Raw genomic sequence first — 23,402 nt, 5'->3', positions numbered from 1 at the left:
CACATGGGATGTCAAGGATTGAACCCAGGTTGTCTACAAGCAAGGCAAATGCCCTCTCCACTGTGCTATCACTCTGGCCCCTTGACCTTTCTTTCAATTTCTGCATGTGTCCATCTAAACCTCTGTCTTCAATATCCTCTATTCCCTCCAAATCTTCTAGAGTCTACCAAACACTTCACTTCAGTGTCACTTCAAATGTTACTGCCTCAGAGTACCAAGCCACCTCCCCACTATCTAAATTAAAACTATCAATCCTCTACACAGCACCCTAACCTTTCTTTTTCACCTAAGTTTCAACATTCATGTATATAAACATAAATATACCTGTCCCCCACCTCACGAGATGACAACCTTGATTGAAGGCAGGATTTTTATTTTAGTACAAAAATTAAAATGACTTGGCACATAGTATTAAGGATTTGTGGGAATAATGGATCATTTCTTTTTCAAAACCATGAAAAATAATGTGTTTCCCCCCTTTCTTCCAGATGTGGAAATGGAGGCTCAGGAAGATTAGGTGGTTTATACAACATCCTCAAGAGACAAAAACCTTATCCTGTGTTCATTAAAGCTGTACAGGTTGCTTAAATAAAGTATTTGTGGAAGCCATTTAAAAATAGTAGGAAAAAAAGCTAATTCATCTACCAAATGAAGAGAATAGAGAAATGTGGATATGCAGCAAGCAAGAAGGCCCACTGGGGTTCTGGCTTTGTTTAGGGGGTTATGGTTATACAAAAAATAAAGGCAATTTTTTCTTCTTGTGGATTTCAACCAGTACTTTGTATATCCTTGACATCAACCCCTTGTTGGATGTGTATTTGACGAATATCCTTTCCCATTCTGTAGACTGTCTTTGTGTTTTGGTCACTGTTTCTTTATATTTTTTTATTAATTTTTATTAGTGAAACACCATGAGGTAGACTTACAAATTTTTGTGCTTGGGTTTTGATTACACAATGATCAAATACCCATCCATCCACCAGTGACCATTTCCCACCACCACGGATCCCAGTATCCCTCCCACCCCCCAACTCCCCTATCCCACCCTGCCTCTGTGGCAGGGCATTCCCTTTTGTTCTCTCTCTACTTTTGGGTGTTGTGGTCTGCAAAAGAGGCATTGAGTGGCAATCATGTTCGATCTATAGTCTACTTTCAGCATGCATGTCCCATCCTGGGAGGATCCTCCAAACACCCTTTATTTAATGCTCCCTTCTCTATCTGAGTTGCCTTTTCCCCTAGCATGCCCGGCTGGCCTCTAAGCCATGGAATAATCCTCCTGGTACTTATCTCAGCTATTCTTGGGTATTAATCTATTTTGTTACTTTATGTCCCCCAGGTGAATACAATCTTTTTATGTCTGTCCCTCTCTTTCTTTTTTTTTATTAATTTTTTTTATTTTTAGTGAAACACCATGAGGTACAGTTGTAGATTTACAATTGTTTGTGCTTGGGTTTCGATTATACAATGATCAAATACCCATCCCTCCACCAGTGCCCATTTTCCACCACCATGGATAATATCCCTCCCACCCCCATCCCTCCCATCTCACCCTGCCTCTGTGGCAGGGCAATTCCTTGTGTTCTCTCTCTCCTTTTGAGTGTTGTGGTCTGCAAAAGAGGCTTTGAGTGGCAAACATGTTCAGTCCATAGTCTACTTTCAACACGCATCTCCCCTCCTGGGAGGATCCTCCAAACACCCTTTATTTGGTGCTCCCTTCTCTATATGAGCTGCTCTTTCCCCTAGAATGCCTGGCTGGCCTCTGAGCTATGGAGTAATCCTCCTGGTGTTGATCTCAGCTATTCTTGGGTATTAATCTCATATTTTGTTTCTTTATATTCCCCAGATGAATGCAATCTTTCTATGTCTATCCCTCTCTTTCTGACTCATTTCACTTAGCATGATACTTTCCATATTGTACCACTTGTATATAAATTTCATGACTTCATCTTTTCTAACAGCTACATAGTACTCCATTGTGTAGATGTACCAAAGTTTCTTTAACCAGTCATCTGTTCTTGGGCATTCATGTTTCTGCCAGGTTCTGGCTATTGTAAAGAGTGCTGCAATGAACAAACAAGTGCAGATATCACTTCGACTATACATTTTTGCCTCTCTGGGATATATTCCCAGGAGTGGTATTGCTGGGTCAAATGGGAGCTCAATTTCTAAATTTTTGAGAATTGTCCATACTGTTTTCCAGAAAGGCTGAACCAGTGGACATTCCCACCAACAGTGAAACAGTGTCCCTTTCTCGACACATCTGGCCAGCATCGGTTTCTTTTGTTCTTTTGGATGTGTGTCCCTCTCTTTCTGACTCATTTTGCTTACCATGATACTTTCCATGTAGTAGCACTTGTATCTAAATTTCATGACTTCCTCTTTTCTAACAGCTACATAGTACTCCATTGTGTGGTCACTGTTTCTTTCAAGGTGCAGAAGCTTCTTAGTTTAAGATAGTCCCATTTGTCTATCTCTGTTTTCACTTGCTTGGCCAGTGGCGTGACATCTTTGAAGATACCATTAGCTTCAATATCATGGAGGGTTTTGCCCACTTTGTCTTCAATGTACCTTATGGATTCTGGTCTGATGTTGAGGTCTTTAATCCATTTTGATCTTACTTTTGTACATGGCATTAGAACAGATACTTTCTCAAAGAAGAAATCCGAATGGCAAAAAGGCACATGAGAAAATGCTCTACATCATTAATCATCAGGGAGATGCAGATCAAAACAACAATGAGATACCATCTCACACCTCAGAGACAGGCCCACATTCAAAAGAACAAAAGCAACCGATGCTGGCGCGGATGTGGCAAGAAAGGGACCCTCCTTCACTGCTGGTGGGAATGCGACTGGTTCAGCCCTTTAGGAAAACAGTATGGACGATTCTCAAAAAATTAGAAATTGAGCTCCCATTTGACCCAGCAATACCACTCCTGGGAATATATCCCAGAGAGGCAAAAAAAGTATAGTCGAAGCAACATCTGCATTTGTTTGTTTATTGAAGCACTCTTTACAATAGCCAGAATCTGGAAAAAAACCTGAGTGCCTGAGAACAGATGACTGGTTAAAGAAACTTTGATACATTTACACAATGGAGTACTATGTAGCTGTAAGAAAAGATGAAGTCATGAAATTTACATACAAGTGGTACTACACGGAAAGTATCATGTTAAGCGAAATGAGTCAGAAAGAGAGGGATAGCCATAGAAAGATTGCATTCATCTGGGGAACATAAAGTAACAAAATAGGAGACTAACACCCAAGAGTGTCTGAGATTAGTACCAGGAGTTCTGCTCCATGACTTGGAAGCCAGCCACACATGCTAGGGGAAAAGGGAGCTCAGATAGAGAAGGGAGCACCAAATAAAGGGTATTTGGAGGATCCTCCCAGGATGGGAGAAGCATGCTGAAAGTAGACTATAGACCAAACATGATTGCCACTCAATGCCTCTTTTGCAAAAACACAACACCCCAAAGGAGAGAGAGAACAAAAGGGAATGCCGTGCCACAGAGACACGGGGGGTGGGGAGGATACTGGGACCCATTGTGGTGGAAAATGGGCACTGGTGGAGGGATGGGTATTTGATCATTGTATAATTGAAACCCAAGCACAAAAATTTATAAGTCTACAATTGTACCTCATGGTGTTTCACTAATAAAAATAAAAAAAATAAAGGCAAGCTCTGTTTGCTGGGGATTAGAATGAAGTAAGATCCTTGGAGTTTTGTTCTTTTAGTTTGTTTACTTTTTTGGGTGTCACACTTGGAAATGCCCAGGGCTTACTCCTGGCTCTGCACTCAGGAATTTCTCCAGGCAGTGCTCAGGGGATCATATGGGATACTGGGGATCAAACCCAGGCCGACTGCATGCAAGGAAAATACCCTGCCCACTATTCTGTCACTATAGCTCCTGGAGTTTTGTTCTTTGGGGGAGAGAGGAGTTGGGGGGGCCATAGCTGTGGTGTTCAGACTGTATTTCTTGTTCTGCTCTCAGGAGCCCCTTGGTCATACTCAGAAGGTCTTATTTGTTCTGGGGATTGAAACCAGATTGATAGAGTGCAAGGCAAGCACCTTACCTGCTGTCCCAATTTCTCTTGCCCCAGATTTCTTTGGGCTTTATACTAAAAGAAAGAAGCAATGGATGGATATTTTCCAAAGAGGTTAGGGAAAGTGGGTTTGTAAAAGAAGAAGGCTTTCCGAGGATCCTGGGAGATAAAGAGGCCTAACTGCAGTAAGAAAATGAACATGGAAATGGGGTAAAAATTCCAGAAGCAATGGGTATAAAAGAATGAATGGATGATGGGCTGAATGCAAGCACATACTTTGGAATGTATTTCAGGATTCTCACAACAACTGTCTTGGGCAAAATTAGAGTGCTAAAATGCTCAGTTACCGGGTATATTCAGCCACCTTGAGACTATGGAATTTCCTGCATCACTCTTAAATTTTTGAACATTCTTCTCCTGAGAAACACTACACCACCAATAAGTCTTCCTGTCTCACTCTCAGTTCTAGCATCACTCCTAGTTTCTCTGGAACTATGAATGGGTAGAGCAATACCCTCATGCAAGGCCTGGAGCAAGTGAATAAACCAATAGTGGCATCAGTAAGTAGTAACTACACCAAAGAGACCAGAAATCTACTTTTCAGGAGAAAAGTTAAAGCTTGGTTTCAGGGGACAGAGAGATAGTACGGTAGTTAAAGTGCTTACATTGCAAGGGTTCAGCTCTGGTTTAATTCCCCGCACTGCATGATCCCCAGAGCACCATCAGGCATGATCAAGCCCTTCCATGCTGCCATCATGGAGCAGGGAGTAGCCCCCAGGACCATGAGGTGTGAATCCCCAACAAACCAAAACAAGCCAAGAGACAACAAAAGTTTAGTTTCTGCAATATGTTTAAAACCACATCTTGGGTTTTCAGAAATTGTTGTAAATCCTAGACTGATTAAGAATGTGGCAGAGTTCACACTAGTTTTTTTTTTAAATGCCAAAGCTCCTGGCTTCAGATACCATTTATAGTCTATTATAACACACACAAAATCTGTGTACTTATATCATATTCAGAGCTAGTCATAATACAATTAAGTTTGTTGTGTTAATCACTAAAAAGAAAAATATTCAATACTGAGTTGTTAAGAAAAAAAGTACCTTATAAGTTGGATCCAAATAACCCCAAACTCACATCCTATAAAGTATACAGAAATAGGATGGCTGCTCCTGAAAGGCGCACCTGCTACTGCCAGCGCCAGCACCCTCTGCCTGGAAACAGTTGCTAGGCAGTGCTGGATTTGCTCACAAATGCACTTTTCACCCAGTTATCAGTATTATGATAACATCCATGCCTCCTCCCAATCAATGCTTCTGCTTCTGTTTCATTAAAGGCAAGAGCATCTGCCAGACATGACCGGTCATGCCTCACAGTTTGGGGACAAGTACTGTGCTATTTCCTGAACATATGGATTAAGATCTTGTGGTATTTAGAAAATAATCAGATACCTACATATTTTATTTGCTCTTAATTTCTTTGAGGCTGAGAGTGAATGGTGTCCAAGGACCAAGATAATGAAATGGTGAGGAGACTCCACTCAGTTGTGCTTTAAGTTATTTTGCATATACACACACACACACACACACACACACACGCTCTCTCTCTTCATATATATATATATATATATAATTAATTTCATTTAACCTCACTTTAAAATATTACTAGACATTTATAGAATTTAAAATACACAAGAAAAGCTAAGATATCATTCTAGATTTTTAAGGTTTTGGTTTAGGTTCATTCTAGTAACATGCTCAGTAATATGAGAAAGATGAAAAAGTAGAAAAAAAGGGGGAAGGGCCACAGTCTCAAGGGAAGTCTTTCTGCCTTACCTGCCCAATCATTTATTGGATGTGTTTTCTTTTTTTCTTCTTTATTTATTTTTTGTTTTTTTGTGTCACACCCAGCAATGCTCAGGGGCTACTCCTGGCTCTGCACTCAGGAATTGCTCCTGGTGGTGCTCAGGGGACCATATGGGATGCTGGGAATCAAACCCAGGTTGGCCGCATGCAAGGCAAATGCCCTACCTGCTGTGCTATCGCTCCAGCCTCATATTGAATGCGTTTTCATCACCCTAGTTCAATGCTTCTGAAATCGAATGCATCTTTTCCTCAAAGCAGTTTATGTTCTCAATAGTTCCATTTTTGTGAAAAGCACCCTCACACTTCTGACTTAAAATTCTGAAACTAAAATTGTCTCTTCCCCTGTACCATCTCCATATCTAATGACCAAATCTTGCTTCTTACTCCTTTTCCTTACTCTTCTAACTGAACCATCCTGCCAATATTTTCCTGATAATTTATTCTACTCTCAAGCTAAGTAAATACCTTGCTATGATAGGTAAAGAGATCAGGTAGTAAAGCACATATGCCTTGGATGCATACGGCTGGAAGTTCAGTTCCTGGCACTGCATGTTATCCCCCTTTTCTCTCCCCTTCAGCACCATTGGGTATAGACTTGGTGGCCCCCCCAAGGAGCATCAGCCCAAGAACAACAACACTGTGGGACCCAAACAATAAAATGATAAGCCAGCACCTCTTGGCCAAGCATTCCCAGGAGCAGCTCTGTCCCTTTTCCGACCCTTAACCTTCCCCTACACCTGCCCTGCTGGCAGTGGCCACTCTTAAAGAAATTAAATAGTAAACCAATAAATATTCTCTGTTCTTCAGAGGTAAAGCTAACATGTTTGTTTTGGGGATGGGTGGGGGGCTCACAGGGTTCCTGGGGGACTACCCCAGTGGTGCTCAGGCAGCAATCCAGTCACGGGAGCTTGACCTGGGGCCCTGTGCAGATCAGCACAAGTCAATCCTCTGAGTGGTCTCACCAGCCCCATCACGCTTTGTTTCTGTTTTTCAAGTGTGGAGTGAAGAGGCTCTAATCATAGTCCCTGAACTGTCTAACAAATCTTCTGCTCTTGTGACCCCACACTGTCCTCAAAGTTCCTGGCATCTTAGGCCAGAGAATAAAACCCTACAGTAGAGCACTTGCCACAAAAGTGTGAGGCTCTGGGTTCAATTTTCAGCACTGAAAAAAAAATTCCTGGCTCTGAGCGGTTGTGATTCTCTAATTTCATTTATCCATGTCCAAATAGTTATCCCACTTCTAAATCTATTTCATGAAATTCCCTTAATTTTCTCACTGATAATCCCAAAATTTAATTATCCTATATGAATACTATAAGTCCCCACTTTATCCAAGCTTTCCTCAGTTACTCAAACTCACTTATAAAATACCATCACTGGTATCTTTCAATAGTCAGTTGGCACTGGTCTATATTCTAGAATGCTAGTCAACCAAGAATCTTTCTCACTTATAAAATGTCATCACTGGTATCTCTCAATAGTCAGTTGGCACTGATCTATGTTCTAGAATGCTAGTCAACCAAGAATCTTTACTCATTGTAATAGCTATTTCTTACATATTCTTATTCTGTACCAAGCACAAATCTAAATACTTTACACATGTTAAATTAAGCTGTTCATAGTTATGTTATAAAATACCTATAATTATAATACCTGGTTTTCAGATGAAGAAATCAGGGTACAGGGAAGCTATGTAATCTTCCCAAGAAAACCCAGGAAGTGGCCAAGTTGAGAATAAAAGCCAGACACTTCAGTTCTAGAACCCATGATCTAAACCAATAGTTTTCTATCTTTTTCTGATAACTTTTCCTTTCTTGGTCACTTCTGTTTCCTTGAATTCTCATTTCCTTATGTGGCCACCTAGTCTTTACTATGGTTTTCTACTTGGGCAATTTCTACTGTTGCTCTCTCAGAATAGACTAGGGACCCAACAGAGGCCACATGCCTCCTAGTTGAGACACTTTAAACCACTAGTCCTTATTATAAGTTTCTTCCAGTTAAAAGTTCCTACATATTACTAGGAATGCGTCATTTGATGCTAAGGCAATTTGTTAGAAGAATGAAATGGGATAAACCACTTTGATCAGTGTGAAAGCTTACTGATTAGCAGTAACCTAAGTAGTGTAATATGAATAAATTTATAGACATAGAAAATTCAATATAAATGAAACAATTTGTTATTGAAAATGTGTAAAATACTTTAGCAAGCTGGGAGTAGACATACACTTTTAATTTAGAGGAAAGCAACCATAAGCACCATGAGTGAATGCCATACTCAATGCCAAGTGCTGTCTTTTAAAGAAGCAGTCTTTAAACACTTGTGCAAAACTGGTTCCAAGACTATGAATTCCTTAAGTTGATGCCTGTCCATGAATCACTGTATTGTTCTGAATGATAATCTCACTGGATAGTATTCTTGATGAGGTACTCATGTTATTAGTTTTTGTCCTATACCCCTTCATTTCCTTCTGGCTTGTAGAGTCTCATTTGATCAGTTTGCTATGAATCTTATATACTTTTCTTTGTACTCAAATTCCTTTTATATCTTACTGTTTTCAGTAGTTTGTCTATGTATTTGGAGTTTGTCATTCTGAGAATTTTCCTATTTGAGTCTATTTTTGCTGGAACCCTTTGGGCCTCTTGTATTTGGCTTTCTATATTACTCAACTCTAGGAAATTTAAAAAAAAATTTTTTATTAGTGAAACACCATGAGGTACAGTTGTAGACTTACAGATTTTTGTGCTTGGGTTTCAGTTATACAATGATTAAGTACCCATCCCTCCACCAGTGCCCATTTTCCACCACCACGGGTCCCAGTATCCCTCCCACCCCCCAACCCCCCATCCCACCCTACCTCTGTGGCAGGGCATTCCCTTTTGCTAACTTTCTCCTTTTGAGTGCTGTGGATTGCAAAAGAGGTATTGAATGGCAATCATGTTTGGTCCATAGTCTACTTTCAGCGTGCTTCTCCCATCCTGGGAGGATCCTCCCAACACCCTTTATTTGGTGCTCCCTTCTCTATCTGAGCTCCCCTTTCCCCTAGCATGTGTGGCTGGCCTCCAAACCAGGGAGCAAAATTCCTGGTACTAATCTCAGCCACTCTCGGTTGTTAGTCTCCTATTTTGTTACTTTATGTTCCCCAGACGAATGCAATCTTTCTATGTCTATTCCTCTCTTCATGACTCATTTCGCTTAACTGATACTTTCCGTGTTGTACCACTTGTATGTAAATTTCATGACTTCATCTTTTCTAACAGCTACATAGTACTCCATTGTGTAAATGGGAAATTCTTATCTGTGATTCCTTTAACCATTGGCCAGTCATCAAATTTGTGTTCCTGTTCCTCAAGGGACTCCAGTGATTCTTATATTGTTCCTTTTGAACTCACCCCATATTCTCTGGTGTGCTGTTAATTTCTTTTCAGACTTTTATTCATCTTGTTGTTTTCCAAGGTTTCCTCCATGTCATCGTGGAGCTACTTACTGTTGTCCTCAGCTGCCGTTACATTCTGCTGCTCAGATCTTCTGTTGAGTTTTTTTAATATCACCTATCACTCTTCATTTCTGAGTACAGTTTTTTCATTTTGACTCTCAGAATTTCTATGTTTTGTTAACTAACCTGAACCATTGTGTTTTTGAAGTTCATTATTCTCTGAGGATTTACAGAGCTTGTTGGTGCTGACTGAGCCTTCTGTGTTACTGTTTTCACTCAGTGAATTTGGTGGGTGTCTGCTTGTCTTCCCCATTGGTTTTACTGTGCTCCTGCTGTGCTGAGGGTGAATCTTTGTAGTTAGTCCCACTGGGAGACTCTGAGAGACTATGAGTCTGGGTATTGCTCTTTTTCCTTCCCTTCTCTTCTTCACCCAGTGACAAGAAGTATAACTGTGTGAAGTTTGAAATTTGGTGAGTAGAGCTGTTGTGCAACTTGCATATACAGCCGTGTGGTTCAGGAGATGTGGAGCTAGGTGCATTAATATGACAGAGGTTGGGAGTGGAGGTTGGTGGAACGTAGTCAGAAGAGAGGGGAATCTGCCTCTGGCTCTGAAAAGGGTCTAGAGATGTCAGCTGGGAGATTAATTTCACTTGGAAGAACAGGGGAGCAAGCAGAGGATCAGGAGATGTGGAGGTGGGACCTTTAAAATGTCAGATGTCATATATGGAGGCTGCTGGAATCTTCTCAGAAAGAAGGGAAATCTCCTTTCTATATTTTGGGTTGGAAAAATGATTGCTTTAAAAAGGACAAAGTCTGAGCATTACTATGTTTTTTGTTTTGGGACCACACCCAGATGTTTGGGGATTACTACTGGGTTAGTACTCAGGGGCCACTCCCGGTGGTGTTGGGTGACCATGCAGTGCTTGAGACTGAACCCAGGGTACCAGCAAGCAGAGTGCATCTCAGCCTGTTGAACTAACCCCTGAGCCCTGATCATTACCATGTGAATAAATGAATACAATGAAATATGAATCAATATAATTAGTAAAAGCATTTCCAAGAAAAGCTGTAAATGACCAAACATTATTGCCGAGTCAAAGAATTATAAGAATAAAATTCATAATCAGAGTACATGAAAAATTCAGCTGGGTTAAAAAATAGTATGATCTTAATTCCTTCAATCACAAAAATAAAATCAGTTAAAACTGCAACTGAATGCATGCTATAAAATCAATACCCAAAAATCCATAGCTTTCCTATACGCAAATAGTGAAAGAGAAGAAAGTGTCATGAAGAAAACAATCCCGTTTACAATTGTGCCCCAGAAAATCAAGGACCTAGGAATCACCTTAACTAAGGAAGTAAAGGACCTGTACTAAGAAAACTACAAAACTCTACTTCAGGATATAAAAGAGGATACGAGGAATTGGAAAAATATCCCCTGCTCATGGATCAGGAGAATTAACATTGTCAAAATGGCAATACTTCCCAAAGCACTGTATAAATTCAATGCAATCCCTATTAGGATACCCATGACATTCTTCAAAGAAGTGGAGCAAACAGTCCTGAAATTTATATGGAACAATAAGACCTCACAAATAGCTAAAGCAATTTTTGGGAAAAAGAAAATGGGAGGAATCAACCTCCCTAACTTCAAACTCTACTACAAGACAGTAATAATTAAAACAGCATGGTACTGGAACAAAGGCAGAGCTGTAGACCAATGGAACAGGGTCGAATATACTGACATCTCCCCCCAAGCATTTGAGCATCTAATCTTCGATAAGGGGGCAAGAAAAGTGAAGTGGAGTAGGGAAAGCCTCTTTAACAAATTATGCTGGAAAAACTGGACGGCTACATGCAAAGAAATGGGCTCAGGTTTCTGCCTAACTCCATGTACAAAAGTAAATTCTAAGTGGATTAAAGACTTCAACATCAGACCGGAATCCAGAAGGTACATTGAAGACAAAGTTGGCAAAACCCTCCATGACATTGAAGCTAATGGTATCTTCAAAGATGTCATGCCACTGGCCAAGCAAGTGAAAACAGAGATAGACAAACGGGACTATCTTAAAGTAAGAAGCTTCTGCACCTCCAAAGAAACAGTGACCAAAATACAAAGACAGTCTAAAGAATGGGAAAGTATATTCTCCAAATACACATCAGACAAGGGAACAAATGACCAAACATTATTGATATTATTGATATCAAGGATACACAAAATACTGGTTGGACTCCACAAGAAAAAAACAACCAACCCCATCAAAAAATGGGGCGATGAAATGAAAAGAAACTTTCTCAAAGAAGAAATCCGAATGGCAAAAAGGCACATGAGAAAATGCTCTACATTATTAATCATCAGGGAGATGCAGATCAAAACAACAATGAGATATCATTTCACACCAAAGAGACTGGCCCACATCCAAAAGACCAAAAGCAACTGGTGTTGGCGCGGATTTGGTGAGAAAGGGACCCTCCTTAACTGCTGGTGGGAATGCCTACTGGTTCAGCCCTTTTGGAAAACAGTATGGACGATCCTCAAAAAATTAGAAATTGAGCTCCCATTTGGCCCAGCAATACCACTCCTGGGAATATATACCAGAGAAGCAAAAATGTATAGTCAAAGCGACATCTGCATTTGTTTGTTCATTGCAGCACTCTTTACAATAGCCAGAATCTGGAAAAAACCTGAGTGCACGAGAACAGAAGACTGGTTAAAGAAACTTTGGTCCATCTACACAGTGGAGTACTATGTATCTGTTAGAAAAGATGAAGTTATGAAATTCATATACAAGTGGTACTACATGGAAAGTATCATGCTAAGCAAAATGAGTCAGAAAGAGAGGGATAGACATAGAAAGATTGCATTCATCTGAGGAACATAAAGTAACAAATTAGGAGACTAACACCCAAGAATAGCCGAGATAAGTACCAGGAGGATTACTCCATGGCTTTGAGGCCAGCTGCACATGCTAGGGGAAAAAGCAGCTCAGTTAGAGAAGGGAGCACCAAATAAAGGGTGTTGGGACGTTCCTCTCAGGATGGGAAATGCATGATGAGGGTAGACTATAGACCGAACAAGACTGCCACTCAATGTCTCTTTTGCAATCCACAGCACTCAAAAGGAGAGAGTTAGCAAAAGGGAATGCCCTGCCACAGAGGTAGGGTGGGATGGGGGGTTGGGGGGTGGCAGGGATACTGGGACTGGTGGTGGTGGAGAATGGGCACTGGTGGAGTGATAGGTATTCGATCATTGTATAACTAAAACCCAAGCACAAAAATTTGTAAGTCTACAGCTGTACCTCGTGGTGTTTCACTAATAAAAATTTAAGAAAAAAAATGCAACTGAAGTGGAGCTGACTAAAAAACCAATTAAAAAAAAAACTAGTTCTACTAATGCGAGAAGGTAAGGAAGCAAAGGCAGTCTAGTCAAGGTCTTCATCTTTAAAAAGACAAAGAACTGAGAGAAGTGAGCAGATCTTCAGATAAGGTAGCATTTTATACTGCACAAAATGAACAGCTTTAGAGATTCGATTTCAATTATCCTTTCTTTATTCTTAGCCAACCTCCAACAGGAAGATCAGTCTTAACAAGGGCACAAACATGCTTCTACAGAGAGTTCATTCTCATTTCCCCATCAAATGTGCCTTTTATCGATAGTCTACAATGAATATAGTCACTTTTCTTAATAACAAACTCACCACTAGGTTGCAGTCTTAGCTCAACAGCTTCATTAAGTATGTCTATATATGAGTAGTTTACATTTTAGTATTTCAATACAAATTATTTTTTCTTTTGACAAGAGATGATACAAGCCACACTCATTTACCATTCAGTGACTTATCTAGAGTCCAGAGCAGAACCACCATTTTCCAGGAGCCCGAAAACTCATACATTGCTGATAAAGTTTTCATTTACCAGCTAGGCCTCTAAAAAGATCACCTCCAGACTCCCACTAGAACGTGAAAACAGGAATATAATTCTTGGCATATTTCAAACCTTTAGTTTCAAAATAAAGCCAACAGTTAACAACTACACAATTACCTTTTCCTTTGTTTCCACTGATTTGGGGGTCTAAGACCCCCAAAGTAAGAACTAGTCTAACTGCACTAATGCCAATTTCTTTTATGAGGTTCCCCATCTGGAATCACTGTAGATATTTCCACTAGGAGTTCCCCAAAGAGACTTCATGTAATATTCATTCTTTAATTACCAGAGGCATATTTTAAAAGGAACTTGACACTCGGTGTTTATTACACTTGATCTTAGCCAAAAGGCTGAGAAGCGATACACACTTCGTGATTATTAAAGGGAAAACCCAGAGATAGAAAAAAATAAGAAAACTGAATGTTTATCTTGCTTTCCCACTGAATATTTTTCTAATGGAACGCCTGTCAACTGTAAATATATTTTCCTTCTAGGGATGGCATTTAGTTGTGCAGATATTTGGGAGGTGGTAGAGAGTTACCAAAAGTTTTTCAGAGGAATTAGAGAATTAGAACAGAGATAATATGAAAGAGATGAAGCAAGAAAGAAGAGGAAAGAGAGTTGGTGGAGAGTTTGATCCCAACAATATACTCACTGTAGGCCTCCCCTACATCCCCATTGCCACAGATAGTCCTGGTGGTCCCAAGCAACAATGGGTCAAGTAGCACTTAGCACTGCATTTGTGGCCAAGCACCCCATTGTCATGCCAGCACAGCCCTGTAGAGTATCACAGGGGATGCCCACCACCACCCTCAGATCCAGGTACACTGCTTGGAAGCTCTTACTCCTGACACAGAAAAAAAAATTCTGGAGCATATATGTAGGTATTTCATTTGACTTATACATTTCGAACACATTGCAACAATTAATTCAGTAACGAAATAGAGTTATAAAGTAAGTAATATAAATACAGAGCCACACCAGTTCTTTACAATTCCTCAAAAAAATTTTTTTGGGGGGGTCACATCTGGCTCTGCACTCAGGAATTACTCCTAGTGGTGCTCAGCGGACCATATGGGATTCTGGGACGCGAACCCAGGTTGGCCGTGTGCAAGGCAAACACCCTACCCGCTGTGCTATTGCTCCAGCCCCTCCAAAAAATTTTTTTAAAAAAGCAACAGAAAATAATCACAGTAGCTTTTTAATTGGGTAACAGTCACAAAATCTGCATATCCAAATTTTCAACAAGTTACTATCTCGGTGAAGTCCGCCCTGAGATGGTGATGTCCGGCTGGGGGAGTGGATTGTGGAAGCAAGTGGCTGCCAAGGACACCAGGCTTACCTGCCCCCCCCCCGCCCCCCGGCTCCAATTTATCCTGGTCTGTTCAGCCTTGTGTGGGTCTGAGATTAGCTTCGGCTTTAGATCTCTTTCAAGATTTGTTTATGGGTCTCTGAAGCAAGGCCAATAAATGAGCTTGTACAGCTGAGCCGGAGGTGGTTTGTGGGCATGGTTCCCATATATGTAACTTCTGCCCATTTAATTTCTCAGGAAACTTGGTCCCGAGTTTCTCAGGAAAGTTTCTCAGGAAACTTGGTCCAGCTAAAGGCACAGCAGCAATTCTGGGGTATCAGGAAGCTTGAAGGCACCATCAGGATGCTGATGCACTCGCCCCAAAGGTACAGGTTGATCTGCTGGCAGCACCACACCCCCAGAGACCAGTTATTTTTTTATACAGGAAACCTTCCCTTAGCACGATAATGACAGATTATAAAAACAACTATGCAAGATGAAACTGTGCAGAGATTTTAATAATAAATGGGAAAAATTGACATTGTTCAACTAATTTTACAAAGTTTTGCGGAGGTTGGAGATATAGTTTGGCCATAGAGCGTTTGCCTCACTAGTGTGAGGCCCTGGGTGTGAGCCCTGGCACCATAAAATGAAACAAAAGAAAACTCAGAAAACAAAATAAGAAGTTGAAATTTGTGAAATTCTCTGGCTGTTGATTCTAAATGCATAGGGAAATTTTAAATTCACATTTTTATTCACAGCAGCATTTTATAATTGGAAACATTAGAGACATACATAGTGAAATTGATTTATTTCTTTAACTGAAAAAGAACTTGTCAAGAGTAGTTTGAACCAGGGATGTGGCTTCCCTCACCCCCTTTCCTTCCCTTTGATAGTAAAGCAGGAGGTCTCCTGTAGTTATAAAATCAAACTGATAATATTAAAAAAGAAGCAAGTGAAACCTCTAAAATTAAAACAAACAATATCCTCAAATAAGAACTTGAAAGACAGGTTAGAGTAGATCACATGCATATATAAGGAAAGAATTAATGTGCAGGGATATCATAGGAGAAAATACCAGAATGCAGCATGGGAGATTTAAAAAGTAGAAAGGAAAATATATAAAAGATATAAGAGATAAAATATATTTAAATCTTAGAATAATATGGTCTAACATGATTAGTTGCTATCTGTGAAGGAAAGGAGAAACCAACACTTTAAAAGGTAATGAAGAGAATTTTACAGAATACCTAAAGGACACCATTCTGCAAATTCAAGAGATGCAGTCAATAGTCCAAACTTTCAACTGATTGGTGTATAGCAACTTAATCACTTAATCACTTAGCTTCCCGTTAGTCGTCGATTTGCTCGAGCGGGCGCCAGTAACGTCTCCATTTGTCCCTGTCGCGTGCTAGTGTAGCCCCATGGCATCTGTTCACTCCGGGAACATGAAGGGCCTCAAACCGATCGTTCATGATCTTGACGAAGAAGTCTGACCATCTGGTAGGTGGGCGGCCACGCGGTCTTTTGACATCCCGTGGAATCCAGTCGGTAACAGCGCTAGTCCAGCGGTCGTCTTTAAATCTCATTACGTGACCAGCCCATCTGATTTTCGACACCTTGGCAAATGAGACAGCGTCCCTGATTCTTGATCGTCGACGGATGTCAGAACTCCGGATTCTTTCTCTCATTTGAGTGAAACGTGATATTCCAAGCATAGCTCTTTCTATTCTTCTTTGGGAGACCTGAATAGCGTTCTCATCTTGTTTGCGTAGGGCCCAGGTCTCTGAGGCATATGTTAATGCAGGAAGAACAGTGGAATCAAAGAGATGTGCCCGGAGCCGGAGGTTCTTCATCCTCTTAGCTATTTCTTGAAGGCATTCCAAGCCGCTCTCTTCCTCTGCGCAGCTCGGGTGCCAGGTCATTTGTCATGTTGACCTCTCGACCTAGGTACACATAGCTGTTGCATTCGGAGATGGTCGTTCCGTTGAGAGTGAATGGGGTGTCAGGAACGAGGCTGTTTCTCATAAACATTGTCTTCGTAAGATTCAGCTGTAGTCCTACCTTTCCACACTCGCGGTTGAAGTCGGCCAGCATTTGTGCCGCTTGGCTGATGTTTGGTGTTATTAAAACAATGTCATCAGCAAAGCGGAGGTGGTGTAGTTGCCGACCATCTATCTTCACTCCCATTCCTTCCCATTCCAGTCATCGCATGATGTTCTCGAGGATGGCACTGAAGAGTTTCGGTGAAATGGTATCACCCTGCCGCACCCCTCTCTTGACATCAACGATCACTTCTTTGTAGAATGGTGAGATCCTGGTAGTGAATCCGCAATACAGCTCACGGAGGATCCTGATGTATTGGGCTTGAATGCCCTGATTGGCTAGGGCTTCAATGACCACTTCCGTCTCAACAGAATCAAAGGCCTTCTTTAAATCAATGAACGTTAAACAGAGCGGCATCTTGAACTCCCGAGAAACCTCAATGAGCTTGGTTATTGTGTGGATATGGTCGATGGTGCTGAATCCTTTGCGGAACCCTGCTTGCTCGCATGGTTGTCCTTCATCTAGTGTTCTGCTAATCCTATTTAGTATGACTCGAGTGAACAACTTGTAGATGACAGACAATAGGCAGATCGGGCGATAGTTGCCAATGTCATGGATGTCTCCCTTCTTGAACAGTAGTACAGTCCTGCTGGTTTTCCATTGGGACAGAACCTTGCATTCAGACAGGTAGCAAGTGAAGAGCCGAGCCAGTGTATTGATGAGTACTGACGGCAGGTTCTTCAGGTCCAGGTCTGACCTTGTCTGGGCCGGGTGCTGTTTGTTTCTTTACCGACGAAATGGCGTGTCGGATTTCGGAAGGGAGAACATTGGGAACGACATATCCATCCTGTGGAATTTGGTATGTCGGCAAGTGGACATTGCTATCAAAGAGATTTGAGTAGAAGTCATGGATAATCTTCTCCATTGCCGTTCTGGAGGATGTGATGGATCCATCAGGACGTCGGAGGGCAGTCATCTTGGTCTTGTAGTTGGCGAAGGACAGGCGGGCGTTACGAATACTTTTCCCGGCTTCTGCCGCATCTACCAGTACTTCTGCTCTTCTCTCTTTGAGGTCTTCCTTGATCGCATCTCTGCACTGCTTTGCGAGCTCGGACGTTAGCTTGCGGTTGCCTGAGGCATGCGCCAAACCACGCTGGCGAATTAGCTCAAGAGTTTTCGAAGACAGGCGTTTTTTTGTTTGTTTGTTTGTTTTTTATTTTTAAAAGCATTTAAAAAATATTTTTTACTTTATTTAATCATGGTGGTTTAACAATGTTGATTACAATGTTGGTTAATCTTTTTTTTTTTTTTTTTTATTAGTGAAGCACCATGAGGTACAGTTGTAGATTTACAAATCCTTGTGAGACAGGCGTTTTTTTGTGCTTATCTCTCTCTTGGCATTCCTCGCACATTCATGGAGGTGCTGAACCAGTCGATCGTATTCCTCTTCAATGTTGTCAACAATGGCATCTTCCCATGTTGCCGCAATAGTACCAAAGAGTTCCCAGTTGGTGGTCATTCTGGGAGTTCTCTTTTTGAACTTTGCAGCCCTTTCTCCCCGCTCTGTGAAGTAGAATTTTGCACGAAGGAGATGGTGGTCCAATCCCGTTCGAAATTTTGGGACAACAGCGACATTGGTCAGGCAAAACCGTCGATTGAATATGATGTGGTCTATTTCGTTGTGGAATCGTCCATCGGGAGACTCCCATGTCCATCGTTTAGATTCTGCCTTCTGGAACTGTGAGTTACCATGAATGGTCTTGGTCGACATGATGAACTCAGACAGTCTCTCACCCTGTTCGTTCCATTCTAGGGTCCCGATGTGAAGTTCTTCAGCTGATCTTCTTGGTCCTATCTTGGCATTAAAATCACCCACAATGATCTTGTAGAAGGTGTGGTCTTCTTTATAGAACTTCTCTAGCTCCATGTAGAACTTCTCGATTTCTCTTTCATCATAATGAGATGTTGGTGCGTAGACAATGAAGATAGAAACTGCAGGCAGTGAGCCACATCTATTCAAATGTAAACGTCTGATTTGGGTTGTTAGGCATTCGAATGAATCAATGCTCTTGGCCAAGTTTGTGTTGACAAGGACACCAACGCCTCCAACACCTCTTTTATCGCATGTTCCAAGGAACAATTCTTCTCCAGTGTCGAAAACGGCATGGTGAGATTCGTGCCTTCTTGTCTCGGTCAGACCAATGATGTCGTACTTGATCATTCGCGCTTGTACCATCAGGTCCTCGATGGATGCATCTGATGCTAGCGTACGTGCATTGAAAGTACAGACGATCATTTTTGTCTTCCTTCGTTGTGGCAGCCTAGGTCGGCCTTGAGATTTTGTCGGCCTCTCCTTTCTCATCCTCAGTGCTGCCATGTCGGTGAAGCTTTCAGGGTCAGGTGAATGAGACCAGTTGTAGTTACTGGTTTTGGCATATCGAATACACAACGGATAGCTTGCAAGGCTCTTCCTGGCAAATGTGACACCAAAGGAATATTATTTAACCATTAAGAAAAAAGAAATTTTGGGGGGCTGGAGAGATAGTATAGTGGACAGGTGCTTGTCTTATATGCAGCTGTCCCAGGTTCAATCCCTTGCACTCCATATGGTCCCCTAACCCCTGCCAGGAGTAAGCCCTGAGCACCTCCAGGTGTTCCTCCATCCCCAAGGAGGAGGAGGAAGAGAAGGATTCTGGCACACTACAATTACTTCAACATGAATGGACCTTGAGAAATTTATGTTAATTTATATAAAACAGTCACTAGAAACTCATTTGGTGCACTAATGAAGTATCTAGAGGAATCAAATTCATGCAGACAGTAGTGGTTGGGAGAGAAATGGATAGTTTAATGAACAGACAGTTTCTATTTGCAAGATGAAGATAGTTCTAGAGATTGGTAATACAACTGTGTAGATGTATTTAACACTATTGAAAATTATTATGTATTTGAATGGAATACTATGCAGCTGTTAGGAGAGATGCACTGTAGCACTGTAGCTCTGTCCTCCTGTTGTTCATCAATTTGCTCAATTTGCTTGAGCGGGCCCAGTAATGTTTCCATTGTGACACTTGTTGTTACTGTGTTTGGCGTATTGAATACATCATGGGTAGCTTACCAGGCTTTGCTGTTTGGGCAAGATACTCTCGGTAGCTTGCTGGGCTCTCCAAGAGGGGAGAAGGAATTAAACCCAGGTTGGCCAGGTTGGCCAGGTTGGCCGCGTGCAAGGCAAACACCCTACCCGCTGAGCTATCGCTCCAGCCCAAGGAGAGTTGAAATCATGAAATCTGCGTATAAGTGGATGGACATGGAAAGTATCATGCTAAGTGAAATGAATCAGAAAGAGAGGGACAGACATAGGAGGACTGCACTCATTTTTGGAATATAGCACTGTAGCACTGTCCTCCCATTGTTCATCGAGTTGCTCGAGCAGGCCCAGTAACGTCTCCATTGTGAGACTCGTTGTTACTGTGTTTGGCATATTGAATACTTCACAGGTAGCTTGCCAGGCCTTGCTGTGCGGGTGAGATACTCTTGGTAGCTTACTGGGCTCTCTGAGAGGGGTGGAGGAATTGCAGAGGAATCGAACCCAGAACATAATATGAGACTGACACCCAAGGTCAGTAGAAACAAGGGCCAGGAAGATTGCCCCATAGTTGGAAGCCTGTCTCATGAGCTGGGCGAGAAGGCAGTTGGAATAAAGAAGGGGTCACTAAGTCAATGATGGTTGGAGGAATCATTCGGGTTGGGAGATGTGTGGTGAAAGTAGATAAAGGACCAAACATGATAACCTCTCAGTATCTGTATTGCAAATTATAATGCCCAAAAGTAAAGAGTGAGTATGGGGGAAATTGTCTGCCATGGAGGCAGGGGGAGAGTTGGAAAAGGGGGCGTATACTGGGGACATTGCTGGTGGAGACCATGCACTGGTGGAGGAATGGGTGTTTGATCATTGTATGATTGAAACTCAAACATGAAAGCTTGAACTATCTCATGGTGATTCAGTGTATAGCAACAATAGAATCTAAAAGCAAGCAGAATGATGGTTTCTTTGTTGTGCTGAAAAAATAACAGTCCATCTTGATTCAGCGACTATATTTTTCAGGAATAAAGGTAAATGATATAGTGTGTGACCAACATAAAACCAACAATATACTCACTGTAAAGAAACTTCCAAAGTCTAGAGAACAAAGAACAAAGAAAATAAAAAGTAAATCTATATGCAGGTAAACCCATCTAAACAATGGAATATATAAACCAGTAGTAGGAGCCTCAGGTGTGACTCAGAAGTAGTGCACATGCCTTGCATGTGAAGGTCCTCAGTTTGATCCTTCACTCTGCAAAACAAGCAAACAAAAAAAGTAAGAATGTCTTGCAAGGGACCAAAGAGATAACACAGATGGTAAGGTGATTGCCTTGCATGCAGCTGACTTGGTTTGATTGCCAGCTCCACTGTATGTGGCTAAAACCCTGAAGGAAAAAAAAAAAACGATTATCCTGCATAGTTAAAAATTTTTTATTTCATTTAATCGCGAACCTGGCAGTTTTATTTAAGGCACCTTCTGAGAGCATCTAAAAAGGGTGGTGTTAGAGAGTTTGTGAAACAGTACAGGACCACTCCAGGAGAAGAAACACAGGATGCCTGATCTGGGGACTGATACTGACTTCTGAAGAATCAGCAGACAAGCTGAACTGAGATTCTTACAGACTCAGTTTGTAGGACAAAATATGTAGTTCAGGACCAATTAAGTGGCAGTGTGAGGCTGGTAACACCTCCAGGTAGGCACCTCAAAAATGCTATGCTCTCAGAGTAAAGGATAACTGAAAAATATGACTGATAGCCTCAGATAACTTCAATAACTGGATTAACTTAAAATATATGGCATCGCCACTATCCCTGAAATGTGTGCAAAAGCAAATTCTCTCTATAGGATAAACAGCATCATCCTATCATCATCCTATTCCCTAGACATTTTTACAATTATTTATATTCCAGCACTTAGTCTAAAAACAAATATGTACACTAGGAAATGTGCTAAAGTAGGAAGAAAACAATAGGTGATAGAGCTACATAGGTAATAGAGCTAACATCTGGGATACAGATGTTATCTGATATGGAGACTTAGAATAACACAATATTTTCAAAGAATTACAAACAAGAATTCAAATTTTGGCATGGATTTAAAGCTTTCTTTTCAAGACTGGAATAGACATTTCATAACTAAAAACCACAGTAATTGAGGTTAATAACACAAAAGAGTCAAGAAAGAATGAATAAGTAAGCATCCAAAGTGAAAGACAAGAGAAAGAAAAGATATTAAAAAGTGTAAAAAGACAAGGGCTGGCAAAATAGAAGGTATGGAGTTTGCCTCACACATGGCCAACCTGTAGTTTGATTCCTGGCATCCCAAATGGTCCCCTGAGCACTGCCAGGAATAATTTCTGCATGCAGAGTCAGGAGTAACCTCTGAGCATCACTGGTGTGGCACAAAAACAAAACTAGCAAACAAACACATAAAACAATGTAAAGTGATAGAAATTGCAGTGAGACAGTCTGATCTGAGTGTACTGGAGTTTCAGAGAGTAGAGAAAAAATAGTGCAGAAGCAACATTAAAAGAGGTAAATTTAATGTTGATCAAATTTCAAAATTAGTAATATAAAGATTCAAAAGGATGAGGAACTGTAAGTTAAGTAATCATAAAGAGTACACACCAATTCATGCATCTGTAATATTGTACAGGGCAGGGGAGATAGCTCAAAGAGCTGGAGGCCTAAGTTTAATCCCAGAACTGAGCTGGTCCACAGAACACCACAATCCCCAAACACAGAGCCGGTGTAGCCCTGAATATCACCAGGTGTGACAACCTAAAACCAACCTTCTAAAATATCTTTTGAATATATATATATATGTATATATATATATATATGTGGTGTGTACATATATCTAAGTGTAAATACAGGCATACACGTAAACACATATACACATATCTATGTATTTGTATATACGTTAAATAATGTTTGTGAGATTCTATTATGTTGTCCCTCACTCCCTCTGTAACTTTTATAGATAAATAAAGTGGACCCTATGAAAAAAATCTTTTAAAATACTTTGAACAGACTGAAGAGAGCGGTTAAGAAAAGGAGGAGAAAGGGGTTAACAGTAATGAAATAAGATAAGTGAAAAACAGCTGAGGAATTATGAAGATTTTTTAAAAATTATGAAATAATAATATGAAGCACAAGTTAGTATATTAGAAAAAATTATAAAAATAAACAAAATAATGGAAAAATCTTTTGAAATTTCCTAGATGAAAGAAAACTTAAGTAGATCGATTAATTCAAAAACAACCCCCCCACACACACCTTTTATAATTGAATAAGTCTAGATTATTTGGAAGGCTATGTCCACATTAAACTCATAATTTTCATTTATTGGAAAAGCCATTCAACTAATTTTATTATGCCAGAATAGTATAACATACATTGTGCTAGTCATCACACCAATTCTGGTAAGAGCAAAGAATAAAATAAAACTATGGGCCAATTTCATAAATTTAAAACACAGACACAAAAATACTCAACAGAAAATTAATACGAATGCAAAATAATATAAATAATAACAATAAAAATCATAGCAGCAATATATTATTATCAAGTAGGGCTCATTCCAGGAAGGGCAAGTTTAAAGGAAAGAGGAACATGAAGACCAAGATAAAAATGTAGAAAAGGATTTAATATTCATCAACTAAATACAATTTGAAAAAACTTTTCTAAGAAAATAAGGAATTGAAG

The 23,402-nt window shown here is 40.6% G+C and overlaps 1 pseudogene; it reads right to left on the bottom strand.

Annotated features, from left to right (window-relative positions):
* Window positions 1–13,472: 13,472 nt before the first annotated feature.
* LOC130021229 (uncharacterized) lies at window positions 13,473–13,634 on the bottom strand (annotated as a pseudogene).
* Between the last annotated feature and the right edge of the window lie 9,768 nt (window positions 13,635–23,402).

The sequence above is a fragment of the Sorex fumeus genome, unplaced genomic scaffold (genome assembly GCF_029834395.1).
Source record: "Sorex fumeus unplaced genomic scaffold, SorFum_2.1 ptg000014l, whole genome shotgun sequence".
Classification (NCBI taxonomy): domain Eukaryota; kingdom Metazoa; phylum Chordata; class Mammalia; order Eulipotyphla; family Soricidae; genus Sorex; species Sorex fumeus.
Note: the sequence above shows the minus strand (reverse complement) of the source record. Positions and strands in the feature narration are given on the sequence as shown.